This window comes from Vicia villosa, linkage group LG4 (assembly GCF_029867415.1).
Source record: "Vicia villosa cultivar HV-30 ecotype Madison, WI linkage group LG4, Vvil1.0, whole genome shotgun sequence".
Lineage (NCBI taxonomy): Eukaryota > Viridiplantae > Streptophyta > Magnoliopsida > Fabales > Fabaceae > Vicia > Vicia villosa.
The window spans coordinates 69,658,735-69,673,995 of NC_081183.1; the positions used below are offsets into that span (position 1 = coordinate 69,658,735).

At 40.0% G+C, this 15,261-nt stretch overlaps 1 non-coding gene across 1 annotated transcript; it reads right to left on the reverse strand.

Moving 5' to 3' along the window:
- Positions 1 to 899: 899 nt before the first annotated feature.
- On the reverse strand, positions 900 to 1,006 carry LOC131600794 (small nucleolar RNA R71). Its single transcript, XR_009283402.1, has one exon. It is a non-coding gene; the product is annotated as a small nucleolar RNA R71 (small nucleolar RNA).
- Positions 1,007 to 15,261: the final 14,255 nt, after the last annotated feature.

Sequence of the window (15,261 nt, forward strand, 5' to 3'; positions counted from 1 at the left end):
AATGAACCTTCGGATTACCTTTAGTTAAACGAAATACATACTGATACCTGTCTTTTATTATTATTCTTTATTTTCTCACAATCACTTTCCCTTAGGAACAATCGAAATTTTAGTACTCCTAGCTTTACATAGTAACCTTAGATAACGGTAGATCGATTCATAGTCCCTGTGGATTCGATATCTTTTAAAACTACACGACACGACTGTGCACTTGCAGTTATCAGATTTATAGACACGTAAAGTCGCGATCAAGTTTTTGGCGCCGTTGCCGGGGACTATTTAAGTCGATATCGTAACTCACTGTTACACCGTAGAGACTAGGATAATTCTTCCCTTTCTTTTTGAACGATTGTATGCCAAATACTCGTTCACAAGGAGGAGACTTAATACAACGAATTAACGAGATCGAACGTTTCATTAACGTTAAACGTCGAGCTCGCAACCTTCCCGAAGTAGCAGAAATTCCGATTAATCAGGAATTGAATTTTACTGATCAAATCAATCAAATCACCCCGAAGTTAGAGATGGCTGCTATTCGTCCTCTTAGAGACTATGCCGCTCCTTCACGCGCTGAACCGCATTCAAGTATCGCACCACCTGCGATTGAAGCGAACAATTTCGAACTGAAACCTTCACTGGTCCAAGCTGTTCAACAGAATCAATTCTCTGGAAGCCCTGTAGACGACCCCAATCTCCACTTATCCGTGTTCGTGCAATACGCCGACACTATCAAAGCCAACAACGTTAGTTCCGAAGCTATTCGATTACGCCTTTTCCCTTTCTCCTTGAGAGATAGAGCGAGAGCGTGGCTTCAATCCCTGCCTTCCAATTCCATAACTACGTGGGACGAATTGAAGAGAGTATTCTTAGCAAGGTACTTTCCGCCTAGCAAGACTGCTATGCTTAGAGGTCAAATCAACGGATTTACCCAGAAAGATAACGAATCGCTTTTCGAAGCTTGGGAACGTTACAAGGACATGCTTAGAATATGCCCTCATCATGGACTCGAACCATGGCTGATCATCCATACCTTTTATGGTGGTCTCTTATATAACACTAAAATGACTATAGATGCCGCTGCTGGCGGAGCATTAATGGACAAACCCCATGATGAAGCATACAAACTCATAGAGAACATGGCACAAAACCATTACCAATGGGGAGGAGAACGCGCCGCTCTAGAGAAAGCCCAAACCAAAGGAGGAATGTACGAAATTAGTGGTATAGACCGCGTTAACGCTAAAGTAGACGCTTTAACTCAAAAGATCGAGAATTTAACCATCACTCCTTCAGCCACCGCTGCCGCTGTAGCACCTAACTGCGAGATTTGTGGATTGACTGGGCATGTAGTTGCTGAATGTCAACTCTTGACTGGAGTCCCATCTGATCAAGTAAATTACGCTCAAGGAAACCCTTATTCTAACACGTACAACCCTGGATGGAAAAACCACCCGAACTTTTCTTATAAGAACAACAATGCGTTGTACGGGCCTGGACAAGCACCTGCTGTACCACCTGGCTACCAAAAAGCGCCTGTAGCTGCTCAAAACACCCCTAGGAAGTAAAACCTAGAAATCATGATGGAGAACTTCATAGCTTCTCAACAACAAACCAATAAAGACTTCCTGAATCAAAACATCCACAATAGCGAGCAACTAAAACAACTATCGAACAAAGTAGATGCTTTAGCTACGCATAACAAAATGTTAGAAACTCAAATCTCACAAGTAGCTCAACAACAAGCACCTACTGCTGCCCCTGCTGGCACGTTTCCTGCTCAACCACAACCTAATCCTAAAGGACATGCGAACGCGATAACACTACGAAGTGGAACTAATTACGATGGACCCATAGATCCTAGAACCCAAAACGTACCCATGTCACAACAAGAGCCAAAGGAAACCCAAAAGAAAACAACTGACGAACAAAATGCTAAGACTGATGAGAACAATAACGAAGTGGAACCCGAAAAAGAGAAACCTTATGTTCCACCACCACCTTATAAGCCACCAATTCCTTACCCTCAAAGATTAGCCAAATCAAAAACCGAAGCGCAATTTAAAAGATTTGTAGAGCTTCTGAAGCAATTAAACATAACCATACCATTCACAGAAGCCATAACTGAGATGCCTTCGTACGCTAAGTTCTTAAAAGAAATCTTATCAAACAAAAAGAAGCTCGAGGATAACGAAACTATAACGCTTACCGCTGAATGTAGCGCTATCATCCAAAACAACATGCCTCCAAAACTGAAAGACCCTGGTAGTTTCTCTATACCATGCGTAATTGGAAAAACCATCATAGAGAAAGCCTTGTGCAATTTAGGAGCTAGTGTTAGTTTGATGCCTCTTTCGACCTGTAAGAAACTCAATCTAGGTGAGCTTAAAGCAACAAGAATGTCTCTTCAACTAGCAGACCGTTCAGTTAAATATCCTGTAGGAATGTTAGAGAATATCCCTGTTCGTGTAGGTCAATTCTACATCCCGACTGACTTCATCATTATGGATATCCAAGAAGATTCTAACATCCCGATCATTTTAGGAAGACCATTTTTAGCGACCGCTGGTGCAATTATAGATGTAAAGCGAGGAAAGCTTACTTTCGAAGTAGGAGAAGAGAAAATAGAATTTATCCTTTCCCAATTCCTAAAAGCACCTTCTATAATTGACACATGCTGTTCTGCTGACATAATCGACGAGTGTGTAAAGGAAATAAAATCCGAACCAAATAAGGAAACCGAAACCCTAAGAATTCCTATGCCGCCAATTTTTGAAGATGACAACTGGCGTGAGGAATATCAAGATAACCACCTGAGTGAATGCTTAGCTTTAACCCCTGATCCTATACCTGGACCAAAGAAACCTGCTATAGAGCTGAAGACACTCCCTACCGATCTTAGATACGAATTTCTAGACGAAGAACTAAACCGACCAGTTATAGTGAACGCCAACTTAGGACGAACCGAGACTGAAAAATTACTTAATATTCTAAGAAAATACCCTACCGCTTTAGGATACAACATATCAGATCTGAAAGGTATAAGCCCTTCTCTGTGTATGCACCGCATTATGCTCGAAGACGATAGTAAAACCTCTAGGGAACATCAAAGGCGAATAAATCCTATTATGAGCGATGTGGTTAAAAAGGAAATCCAAAAACTGCTAGAAGCTGGAATAATATATCCTATATCCGATAGTAAATGGGTTAGCCCTGTTCACGTCGTACCAAAGAAAGGAGGAGTCACTGTAATCACTAACGCAAAAGGAGAATCTGTAGCACAACGTACCCAAACTGGATGGAGGATGTGCATTGACTATAGGAAGCTAAATAAAGCTACCCGAAAAGACCATTTCCCCTTACCTTTCATAGATCAAATGCTCGAACGCTTAGCTAAACACTCACATTTTTGTTATCTGGATGGATACTCCGGATTTTTCCAAATTCCTATCCACCCTGACGACCAAGAGAAGACCACATTCACCTGTCCTTATGGTACATTCGCTTATAGACGAATGCCTTTTGGACTCTGCAATGCACCCGCGACCTTCCAAAGATGCATGATGGCAATATTTGCCGACTTCCTAGATGGAATAATGGAGGTCTTTATGGACGACTTCTCTGTCTGTGGAGGAAGTTTTGAAACATGTTTAGAAAACCTTGAAATGGTGCTTAGACGATGCGTAAGCGTAAACCTAGTCCTTAATTGGGAAAAATGCCATTTCATGGTTCGACAAGGAATTGTACTTGGACACATCGTATCCGATAGAGGAATCGAAGTTGATAAAGCAAAAATCGAAATTATCGAAAACCTTCAACCTCCCAAAACCGTTAGAGAAATAAGAAGTTTTCTGGGACATGCTGGTTTTTACCGACGCTTCATTAAGGATTTCTCTAAAATAACCAAACCCTTAACTGAACTACTCATGAAAGACGCCGAATTTGTTTTCACCGATAAATGCACTGAAGCATTTCAAACGCTTAAACAAGCATTGATCTCTGCGCCAATCATGCAACCTCCCGACTGGAATGAACCTTTCGAAATAATGTGTGACGCAAGTGATTATGCTGTAGGAGCCGTTCTAGGACAAAGAAAGGATAAGAAACTACATGTCATATATTATGCGAGTAGAACCCTAGACGAAGCTCAGATGAATTATGCCACGACAGAAAAAGAATTATTAGCTGTCGTATTCGCATTAGACAAATTCCGTTCTTACCTGGTAGGAGCCAAAATAATCATATACACTGACCACGCCGCCATTAGGTACCTCCTAACCAAAAAGGACGCTAAACCAAGACTTTTGAGATGGATCTTGTTACTACAAGAATTCGACCTGGAAATTAAAGATAAGAAAGGCACTGAAAATGTCGTAGCAGATCACCTCTCTCGATTGGAAAATCTGAAACCCGAAGAAGTACCAATTGACGACGATTTCCCTTATGAAAGACTCATCGCCCAATTAGAAGCAAATGAATTCGAACCATACCGTCCAAACTCTGAAACCGAGAAATTAGCTGAAATAGCTTTAGCCCGATCTGACGCACCTTGGTATGCAGATTTCGTAAATTACCTAGCTGCTGGTGTGCTTCCTCCTGATCTAAGCTACCAACAGAAGAAGAAATTCTTCCATGACCTAAAACATTACTATTGGGACGACCCACTCCTTTTCAAAAGAGGCCCCGATGGAATCTTTAGACGTTGTGTACCCGAGGAAGAGATAAGAAGCATAATAACACATTGTCATTCTGCACCGTGTGGAGGACACCATAGCACATCTAGAACCTGCGCCAAAATCCTTCAATCTGGACTTTTCTGGCCCAACCTGTGGAAAGACGTCCATTTTGCTGTACTAAGCTGTGATAGATGCCAACGAACTGGAAACATTTCAAGACGCGATGAAATGCCTCAAAAAGGCATTCTTGAAGTAGAAATATTTGACGTCTGGGGAATAGACTTCATGGGACCGTTTCCGTCATCGTTTGGAAATCAATATATACTCGTAGCCGTCGATTACGTTTCAAAATGGATAGAAGCTATTGCTTCCCCTACAAACGATACACGAGTAGTTATCAAACTTTTCAAAAACGTCATCTTTCCTAGGTTCGGTGTGCCAAGATTGGTAATTAGCGATGGTGGTTCCCATTTCATTTCAAGAATACTTGAGAAACTCCTTCGAAAATATGGAGTAAATCATCGAATAGCCACACCATACCATCCACAAACAAGCGGTCAAGTAGAAGTATCTAACCGCGAAATAAAACAAATATTGGAGAAAACTGTTGCTATATCTAGGAAAGATTGGTCAACCAAGCTAAATGAAGCTTTATGGGCTTATAGAACAGCTTTCAAAACTCCAATAGGAACTACCCCATTCAAACTCGTTTATGGAAAATCATGCCACCTACCGGTAGAGTTAGAACATAAAGCCTATTGGGCAATTAAGAACTTAAACCTAAACTACACTGCCGCTGGTGAGAAACGACTTCTAGACATAAATGAATTAGAAGAACTTAGACAAGACGCTTACGAAAACGCCAAAATCTATAAAGAGCGAACGAAAAAATGGCACGACAAGCGTATATCTAGGAAAAATTTTAGCATAGGCGATAAAGTGCTCTTATTTAATTCTAGACTAAAATTATTTCCTGGTAAGTTACGATCTAGATGGTCTGGCCCTTTCGAAATAACTAACATATTTCCGAGTGGAGCGATAGAAATCAAAGGAGAAACCGTCAAACCTTTTGTCGTAAATGGGCAACGTCTTAAGTATTACCATCATCTCGAATACGATGAAAACATTGAAGTTTTTAAACTTGACGAACTGCCCGCTCTTTCGAAAAAATAGTTTTCTATTTTTAAATCGTCGAGCTTACGACATTAAACAAAGCGCTTGGTGGGAGACAACCCACATTTATTTATTCTTCTATTTTTTTTATTTATTAAAACTTTAATTTTTCTAATTTTTTAATTTTATTTTTCATTTTTAAAACTTTATTCTATTTTTAATTTTAATTTTAATCATTTTTGATTTTTCATACATCTTATAATGATTATTATAATTATAACTACTATCTTGATTTGAGAAAATATTTCCGTTATAATTATATTTATTATTATAACTTGTTACCTAAGCTTAATTTTAACTTTTTATTTTATTTTATTTTAAATAAACACTAGCCTAATTCTAACTTATCCTAATATTTTCAACTTCTAGGTTTTTCATTTAATTACTAACTACGATGCAAGAAGTTGACAATATGGAAGTTGTGTTCCGTGGTAGAGGACAAGAAGCAAGATTCAACAAGCTGGCTGAAAGACACATGGAATTGACTTGCTATCCTCACCAACCAACTATGGTGAAGCTTGGTATCGAAGAAAGCATCCTACACCTGCTTAACCAAATCGGTTGGACTGGTTCTCACTTGTTCCGCAAGTTTAGCACTTATCGGAAGCTCACTCTGGAATTCCTGAGCTCCCTGACCTATCTTCCAAACTGTGGACAAGGACTGAAAAAAGGAGTTATTCTCTTTAGACTCTTTGGTATGGAGTTTAATTTCTGCATCCGAGATTTTGCTGAAATGTTAGAACTACCTCATGGACCCGATGCATACGCCCAAGTAGCTGAAGAAAATCTTCCATACTGGGAGTTGGAAAAACACTGGGGCAAGATCACTGGAAACGACAACCCTGAAGAGAATGAATTTCAATCTGAGAACATCCACAATCCTGCTTTCCGCTACTTTCACAAGATCCTTGCTCACTACATTTTTGGAAAGCCTGATAATGTCACTGAAGTTACTAGAGAAGAGTTGTTCATCATGTTTTGTACATCTCAGAATCGCCCGGTCAACGCCATTGCATTCATGCTAACAAACTTCGAGCGCATCACGCAAGACGAAGTTTCACCCATTAGGATTGGCGGATTTGTCACTATGATCGCTAATGCCATAGGAATGAGAGTGCCCTTGCTTAGATTGACACCTTATGGTACCCATACCTCTATGGACATCAATTTCTGCTTTAATCGAGGTATCATCGGTAATCTTGGACCTGATCGTTTTGAATTGCTCATTGATAACAAAGTTTGGTATCAGTTCACCTTACCGAATCCTAGGACAAGTGTGCACAACCCTACCAACTGGCTTTACTATGGTCAGATTCCTGAGAGAGAGCCATCACCTGAAACTCCTCAAGCTTATGAACATTTTGATGAGGAAATGCCTGCATCTGAATCTGAACCTGAAACACCTCCTGGTTATTATGAACCTCTTCCTGTTGATGAACCCATTCCTGATTATGAACCTCTTCCTATTGATGAACCTGTATCTGAGTATGAACCTGAAACTCGTTCTGAAGATTCCGTTGAAGATCACACTGTTGATATGACTGATGTCGAGGTGGAGCAACAACAACCCGCTACATCTACCGCATCGGTGAATCAAAGAATGCCTAATCTGAATACGCACGAGCAAGCCATCACTGCGCTACAACAAGATATACAACATGTGCGCAACGAGCTACACACTTTGCAAATGCATTTCTTCGATTTTATCGACACCGTCAATGCTCAGTTCGACGAAGTTTTCAAACACATTCAGTCTAATCAGAACAACAATAGACGTGGCTAGATGTGACCGTTTAGATTATTAGATTTTTATTTCTAGTTTTAGCAATTTCTATTCCTAGTTTAGATTTACTTTTTTTCTGCACTTTTGCTTTCTGCTTCTGTTAACACTCAGTACTGGTTTAATTTTAAATGCAATATTTTATTCACTACTGCTGCTGTGTTATAATATTCTGCTGTTGTGTTATAATACACTGCTATTAACTGCTATATATATTTGCCTGGCTATCACTCTTTGCTGTTAATAGTATTAAAATAAGACATTGTTCTGAACTGATGGACACTTTTTGCTGTTAATGGTATCTGTCAGCACTGTCTGGTCACCTGCATGCGTGCCCACTTGCCTGCCACAGGAGACGCCCGTCTCCATCTGTGTGGGACCAGCAGATGCCATTCTTGGGACAGGAGACGCACGTCTCCATGCTCTGCCCCAGCAGACTGACTGCCTGAGACGCACGTCTCCCAAGGCTAGCAGTCTGCATTTGACCACGCAGACACTCTTCTCTCCCTCTTGAATTTTGAATTTGAATTTCAAAATTCATTCTCCTCATTCTTCCCCTATTTATTCCATTTAAACCCCATTAACCTCATTCATCCTCCATCATTCACCTCTTAAACTCCATTCATTCCCCATTTCTCTATTCTATTCAAACTTCAAACACCACCATTAATCCATTTTAATTCTCCATTTACCACACCATTCTCAAACCCCACTATAAAACCACACCACCACCACTCTTATTCTTCACAACCTTCATACCATTTCTTTTCTACCATTCTACTATCATATCTATTTTCCATTTTCATAACTCATCATGCCTCCACGTTCATTAATCCGTAGTGACCGTCCCGAGCGACCACCTCCCGACCTTTCAAACATTATCTTCCGAGATGATGCTCAACGAACAAAATATGTTGCTTTCTACGAACGTTCGGTTGTTCCCACAAAATTTGTGAACACCGAGTGTCTAGAAACTTTGGGTCTCATTGATGGTGTCACCCGTTTACTCACTAAATCTAGCCTACACCATCTTTGTACCGAACCCGTACCTACTTATGAGCCGCTCGTCTTAGAATTTTTGAGTTCCTTCAACTATGACACTCCCTCTAATCAACCATTCTCAACCGGTAGCATCCAATTCCGGATGTTCAACCGTGAATATGCTCTAGATCAAGATGTCGTAGCTTCATATTTGCATTTTAATCATGCTCCAATTGCTCACCGCTCAATCTTTCAAGAACTCAATGGTCGATCCTGGGAGGATCTCGCTTTTGAATTTTGGTTCCATCTCACTGGAGAAAATCCTACCGGTTGGAGAGCTCTTCATGCTTCTCACATTCAAAACCCCGCTATACGTTATTTTCAACGTGTTTTGGGGCATATTATTTTTGCAAGATCCAACAACCACAAGGTAAACCAAAATGAATTATTTTTCCTTTACTGTGCGCTTAACAATATCTGTTTCAATGCCGCACCGTTTATGTTCCAACACATCCAAGGTTTAGTTAACGCCCCCGCTACAAATCCATTCTTGCTTGGAGGCATTATTACTACCTTGGCCTGTGCTTTAGGTCTTGGTGACGAGCTCCTATCACTCTCTCATCTCATGAAGCCTGCTCAGTCACTCGATCTCACTTACTGCCGCGATTCCCACTTGGTTTCACCCCGCCATGATGGCCGATACACTTTGGTCGTCAACAAAGTTCCTATTCCTTATGTCATCCTTCCTTGTCCTGAAAGAATTAACATCCGTTATGTTCAACGTTGGAGGCTTATTGAAGAAAACCCTCAAGATGACCAACAAGAACATCCTAATGAACCAATGGATGCAAATGAAGAAGAACTCAACCAAGGGCAAGCTGATGTCAACCAACCTCCTCCAAACAACCCTCCGCCTATCACTCTTGAAGCCATGTATGCTGCTATTCAACGCCAAGATCAACTCGTTCAAGCTATGCAGACAAACCAAACTGAAACAATTAGGCTCATCCGAGAGATGCAACAGGAGCACCGTGACTATGCTATTAGGAACGAAAGTCAATACGCTGAAATTGCCACATATTTGCATGATCTTGACATTCGTGTTAATGACTCTCCTGATAGACGTCGCCGTGTTCGTACAAGAGGCGCGAGCAGTTCTCGAAACCGCAACAATGAGGAGTAGTTCTTATGCACTGAGGACATTGCATCATCTAAGTCTGGGGGAGTCGTATTATTTCTATTTCCTATTTCCTTTAGTTTTATTTTTCCCTTCAGTTATTTCCCTTCCTTGTAATGTTTTTCTAATTCAATAAAGAATATTTATGGAATTTAAGTCTTATATGTATAATTCCGTAGTTATTTCAATTTCTTCCATTTTCTTGAGCCATAACAAAAAATTTTTGCTCCTAAACGATAAAACGCAAACCCCACACGTTCAAGAAATACGAAGCTACTCAATCACTCAACGCACCGAAACTGAATTAGTCAATATCCTTATTGTCGCAACACTCTAAAACCCCCGAGTATGCGTAACCGATTTGAATACCCGTTATACCAAAACCATCGACTTTAAGTTTTGAAATAACCCTTAGTAGTTTATTCTAGTAGTCGGCACCGTCTTAGATACAAACTACGCAGAGAGTCGATGAATATAAGTGTATGATCCTCATAATAATTATGTGTTCAACTATAAGAAGAAATGTGCCTACTAAGTAAGGTGATCCTCACAAGATCATTTAACCTAACGGTCGCAAATCTCATATACAAAGAATTTAAAAACTCACTGTCGATTGGTTCAGAAGTCATCTGGTAATGAACTTGGTAGGAAGGACTATTGTCCGATTCCCCACAATCTACAAGTGAATGCTAAGGAGTATACCACATATTGTGCCAGAACTCCATGAGAAGGATCATAGTCACTAACCGACTACTCTGCTATGTGCGTGTCAAGATAATGGGCTTAATGTGATTGCGCGCGAATGAAAAGGGTGAAACATGACGACAAGTTAAATAGGTCGAGCTATAATGGCATGATTCGGATTGGTATGCATACTGGGAGTTGTTTAGTGTTGTTACTATAGGTTTATTGCTAAGATTCGTTATTTCCGAATAAGAACACTATGTAGCTAAGTATGACTGAACGACGTGGTGGAAGTGTGTTTCATTTATCTTTATCTTCTTATTTTGCTTGAGGACAAGCAAAGGTTCAAGTCTGGGGGAATTTGATAACACGATTTTATATCGTATATTTAGCCTAAAATTCATAGATATTTATAGCATTTTCCATTTATTATGTCAATTTATTATGATATTACGCGTGTATTTGCTTTGTTTCAGGTTTTACACTTCAATTACGACTATTTGCGAAAAGGAAAGAAAATCGAGCTTAAATGACCAATATTTATGCTTAAAAGACGAAAAGGGGTGCTGAAACGAAAGAGGGGTGCAATTAGGACCCAAAAGGCCCAAAAGGGCAATCCAGCCCACGAAGGAAGCAACCCAGGCCACACTAGTAAGCAGAGACGCACGTCTCTGCCACCTCAGCAAAGGGGAGACGCACGTCTCCACCTCCCTAAATCCTCTCCACTTGAGACGCACGTCTCAAGTCTTCCTGAAGAATAGGAGACGCACGTCTCCAAGTCCCGGTCTGCAAAAAGTTCCGTTTTTCACGCAAAGCAACTGCAAAGCCTCACCTATAAATAGAGGCAGTCACTTCAGTCCAAAGGGTCCGATTTCCTGCCAACGAAGTGCTGCCGAAATTGTACCGCGAACTGCTTTTCATTATTCTGTTTCCATTTAACCGTCTATTTTCTCACAACGATTTCTACACTGGAAATTGTTGTGAACTTTTCATAGATCTAGCCTTACGTTAGATTTATCGCTTTATTTTCCTTGTTTTTATTTTCTGCCATTTAAATTCCGAAGAACGATCCAGCCAAGCTGTGGTGGAGGTTCGATACTTGAAGAATTATTTGCCATTTATTTAATTCAGGTTTTTATTTACCGCTTTTATTTATATTACTATTGCATGATATATTATATGCCATTTAATATGCTTATTATTATGAACAAAACCGATTTATGCATGTTTAACCGTATTAATATGTCTGGCTAAAATACTAAAGGTGTCGGTATGTAAAGTAAGTTAACCGTAGGGATCCGAAATAAATTGGCTTAAATTATGTTTTATTAATTATCACTTATTTTTGGTTTATATGTCTAGTTTAATTAGTAAGTCTTAAAACCAATAGAGCGAAAGTTTGAGGGATTGGGACGGTCAAAGGTTAAAATCAATAGAGCGAAAGTTTGAGATCTTTAACTGGATAGTAGACATAGGACATTAGTTTTAAGGATGGCGAAAGCGTATTAAAACTAATTGGAACTTATTTATTTTCAAAAATTGTTTTTACACTCGAGCGGGATGGCGAAAGCGTACGTTAGGGGTATTAGCTTGCTCCGAGTCAACAGAGCGAAAGTTTGAGATTAGGAGATTTAAATAGATAACAACCTCGTAAAATAGGCATTTTATTAATTACATTGTTTTCAAAAAGCTCTTCTAAAATCTAATGGGATGGCGAAAGCGTACATTAGGATTAGGATAGTAGTCTGAATCAACAGAGCGAAAGTTTGAGACGAGGATTTTTAATCAATTGGAATTAGTAAAGATTTTTAATTTAATTATGCAAAAGCCAATGAACCTTCGGATTACCTTTAGTTAAACGAAATACATACTGATACCTGTCTTTTATTATTATTCTTTATTTTCTCACAATCACTTTCCCTTAGGAACAATCGAAATTTTAGTACTCCTAGCTTTACATAGTAACCTTAGATAACGGTAGATCGATTCATAGTCCCTGTGGATTCGATATCTTTTAAAACTACACGACACGACTGTGCACTTGCAGTTATCAGATTTATAGACACGTAAAGTCGCGATCAATGCCTTATTTGCTTGAGGAGCCTTCTCTACCCATTGCTCCACCTTTGTCTTTCACTACTCCTGTTGAAAGTAATGAGGGGCATCTTGAGCTCGTGGCTAAGATGAGATTGGAAAGAGATGCTTAGGAGAAGAAGTTTCATGCTTCGGAAATGGAGAATAAAGAGTTGAAGATACATTTGAAAGAAAAGGATGAAATGCTTGATATCCAAGATGGTTGGTTGATGGAAAAGGATGATCAAATCCGTCATCAAGAAGAGTTGCTTCAACAACATGGAGAAAAGCGAAAGAGACAACAAGAAGATTCAGTTGCATGGAAGGAAGTTGCTGATAAGTTGATGGTCGTGAATGCTCATTTGAAGGCCTTTTATGAAAATGAGTTGGAGAAGCTCCGTAGGAAGCTACAGAGAGGAGTTGAATCTTCATCAGAAGTGTTCCCTTCTAGTTTCTAGTTTTTCCTTTATTTTGTAATTTTGGATCTTTGAATCTTTTTGTAAGCTTTTCCATTTCTAATGAAGAATGTTGTTATATTTTATGTTGTTTTTGTTAATGTTTACAATTAATGTCTTAAAGTTCCTTGAAAACCAATAATAAAAAATCATTTGCATTTCATTTCATGCATCATTCTACATTTTGGTCTTGCTTCCGAGAGTATTCCCGAGGTCTTATTCAGTGTTCTTCATACAGAATCAAGCTGTCTCACCGGTATAACACTCGAGCTAACTGCAAGAAGAAGATGGAAGGTCTTGAACAAGAGAATCGTGAGCTACGCGAAGAGGTTGTTACTTTGAGATCTAGCGTGGATCATCTCACTGCTCTGGTTGAGACATTGATGGCTACTCAGAATCAGAATCAAAATCAGGTTCCTCCTCCCAACGCCCAAGCTCAGGGTCAGACCACTGTGATTTTCGAAATTGCTGCTACAACCATTCCTGCTGTTCCTGTTGGTGCTACTCAGCAACGTATGCCTAATGGATATCCCTGGGGCATGCTTGAAGGTTATTTGTCTGTTCCTGAGATGACTCGTCCGTTGACTCCTGTTATGGTCAACACATCTCCTATTGTTCATACTGGTCCCTTTGTCCGAGAGCCCATTTATGATGCTGCTCCAAGTGAAATTCAAGACAGAATGGATGGTTTCCAAGATCAGTTTGAAGAACTGCAGAAAGAAATGAAAGCCTTGCGTGGGAAAGAACTGTTTGGAAAGAATGTGCATGATCTTTGCCTTGTTCCTAATGTGAAAGTACCTGCTAAGTTCAAATTACCTGAATTTGAGAAGTATAAGGGAAACTCCTGCCCTCAGGCACATCTGGTGATGTATGTAAGGAAGATGTCCACTCACACTGATGATCAACGTCTGTGGATCCATTATTTCCAAGACAATTTGACTGGAGCTGCTTCTAAGTGGTATATGAGCCTTGATAGCACTCATATTCGCACTTTTAATGACTTAGCTGAAGCGTTTGTGAAGCAATACAAATATAATGTGGACATGGCTCCTGATAGGGATCAATTGCGAGCTATGATGCAGAAAGAGAAGGAATCTTTCAAGGAATATGCTCAGAGATGGCGTGAGGTTGCCGCCCAAGTGATTCCTCCAATGGAAGAAAAAGAGATGACTAAGATTTTCCTTAAGACTCTTTGTCCGTTTTACTATGAGAAAATGATTGCGAGTGCTTCTGTAGACTTCACCGAAATGGTGGGTATGGGTGTCAGGTTGGAAGAAGCTGTGTGAGAAGGTCGTCTGGTTCGGAATGACAATTCGTCTGGTGGTGCAAAGAAGTATGGTTCTTCATTCCAGAAGAAGAAGGAATCAGATGCTAATGCTGTTTCTCATGGGAGGAATAGTCGATTCAGAAATCAATCTCAACAAGTGGCGTCAGTAACTCCTGTTGTGAATTCAGTGCCTGTAGCTCCTGATAATCAACAACCAGCAAAGCGGAATCCGTATCCTCGAGTTAATATTGATCCTATCCCCATGACGTACACTAAACTGTATCCTGCTCTAATTCATAAGAAGTTGGTTCAACCAAGGTCACCACCTCCTGTTCTAGAGAAACTCCCTTGGTGGTACAAAGCTGATGCCACTTGTGCTTTTCATCAGAATGCTCCTGGGCATGACTTAGAGAATTGCTGGCCTTTGAAGAATGAAGTTCAGAGACTGGTTCGTTCTGGAATGCTTTCTTTCCGTGATATTGGCCCTAATCTGAAGAACAATCCGTTGCCAACTCATGAAGCGTCTGCTGTGAATATGGTGTATGGGTGCCCTGGGAAGTATAAGATTTACCGTGTGGAACACATCAGAGGATCATTGGTAGAGATGCATGCCACTTTGTGTGAATACAGTCATTATGTTCAGTTAATCCTCGAGGATGTTATATTGTGAGAAGAGATTTGCAAGAGATGATAGATCAAAGGCTCATTGAGATTCTGAGGGATAGAGATGAAGATGATGTCAATGTGATTGAACCATGCTTTGAAATCCCGGAATGTGTAGAGATTGGTTATTATGGCAAAGCTGCTGTAGAACCTCTTGTGATATGTTTGCCTGGATCTGTACCTTATAGTTCTGACAAAGCTGTACCCTACAGATACAATGCCACCATGTTGGAAGCTGGAAAAGAAGTTGAGATTAAGCCTCTGTCTTCTGTTGAGAATATAGCAGATGTTAGTAGAGTGACTAGAAGTGGACGAGTTTTTACTCAACCCCAAAC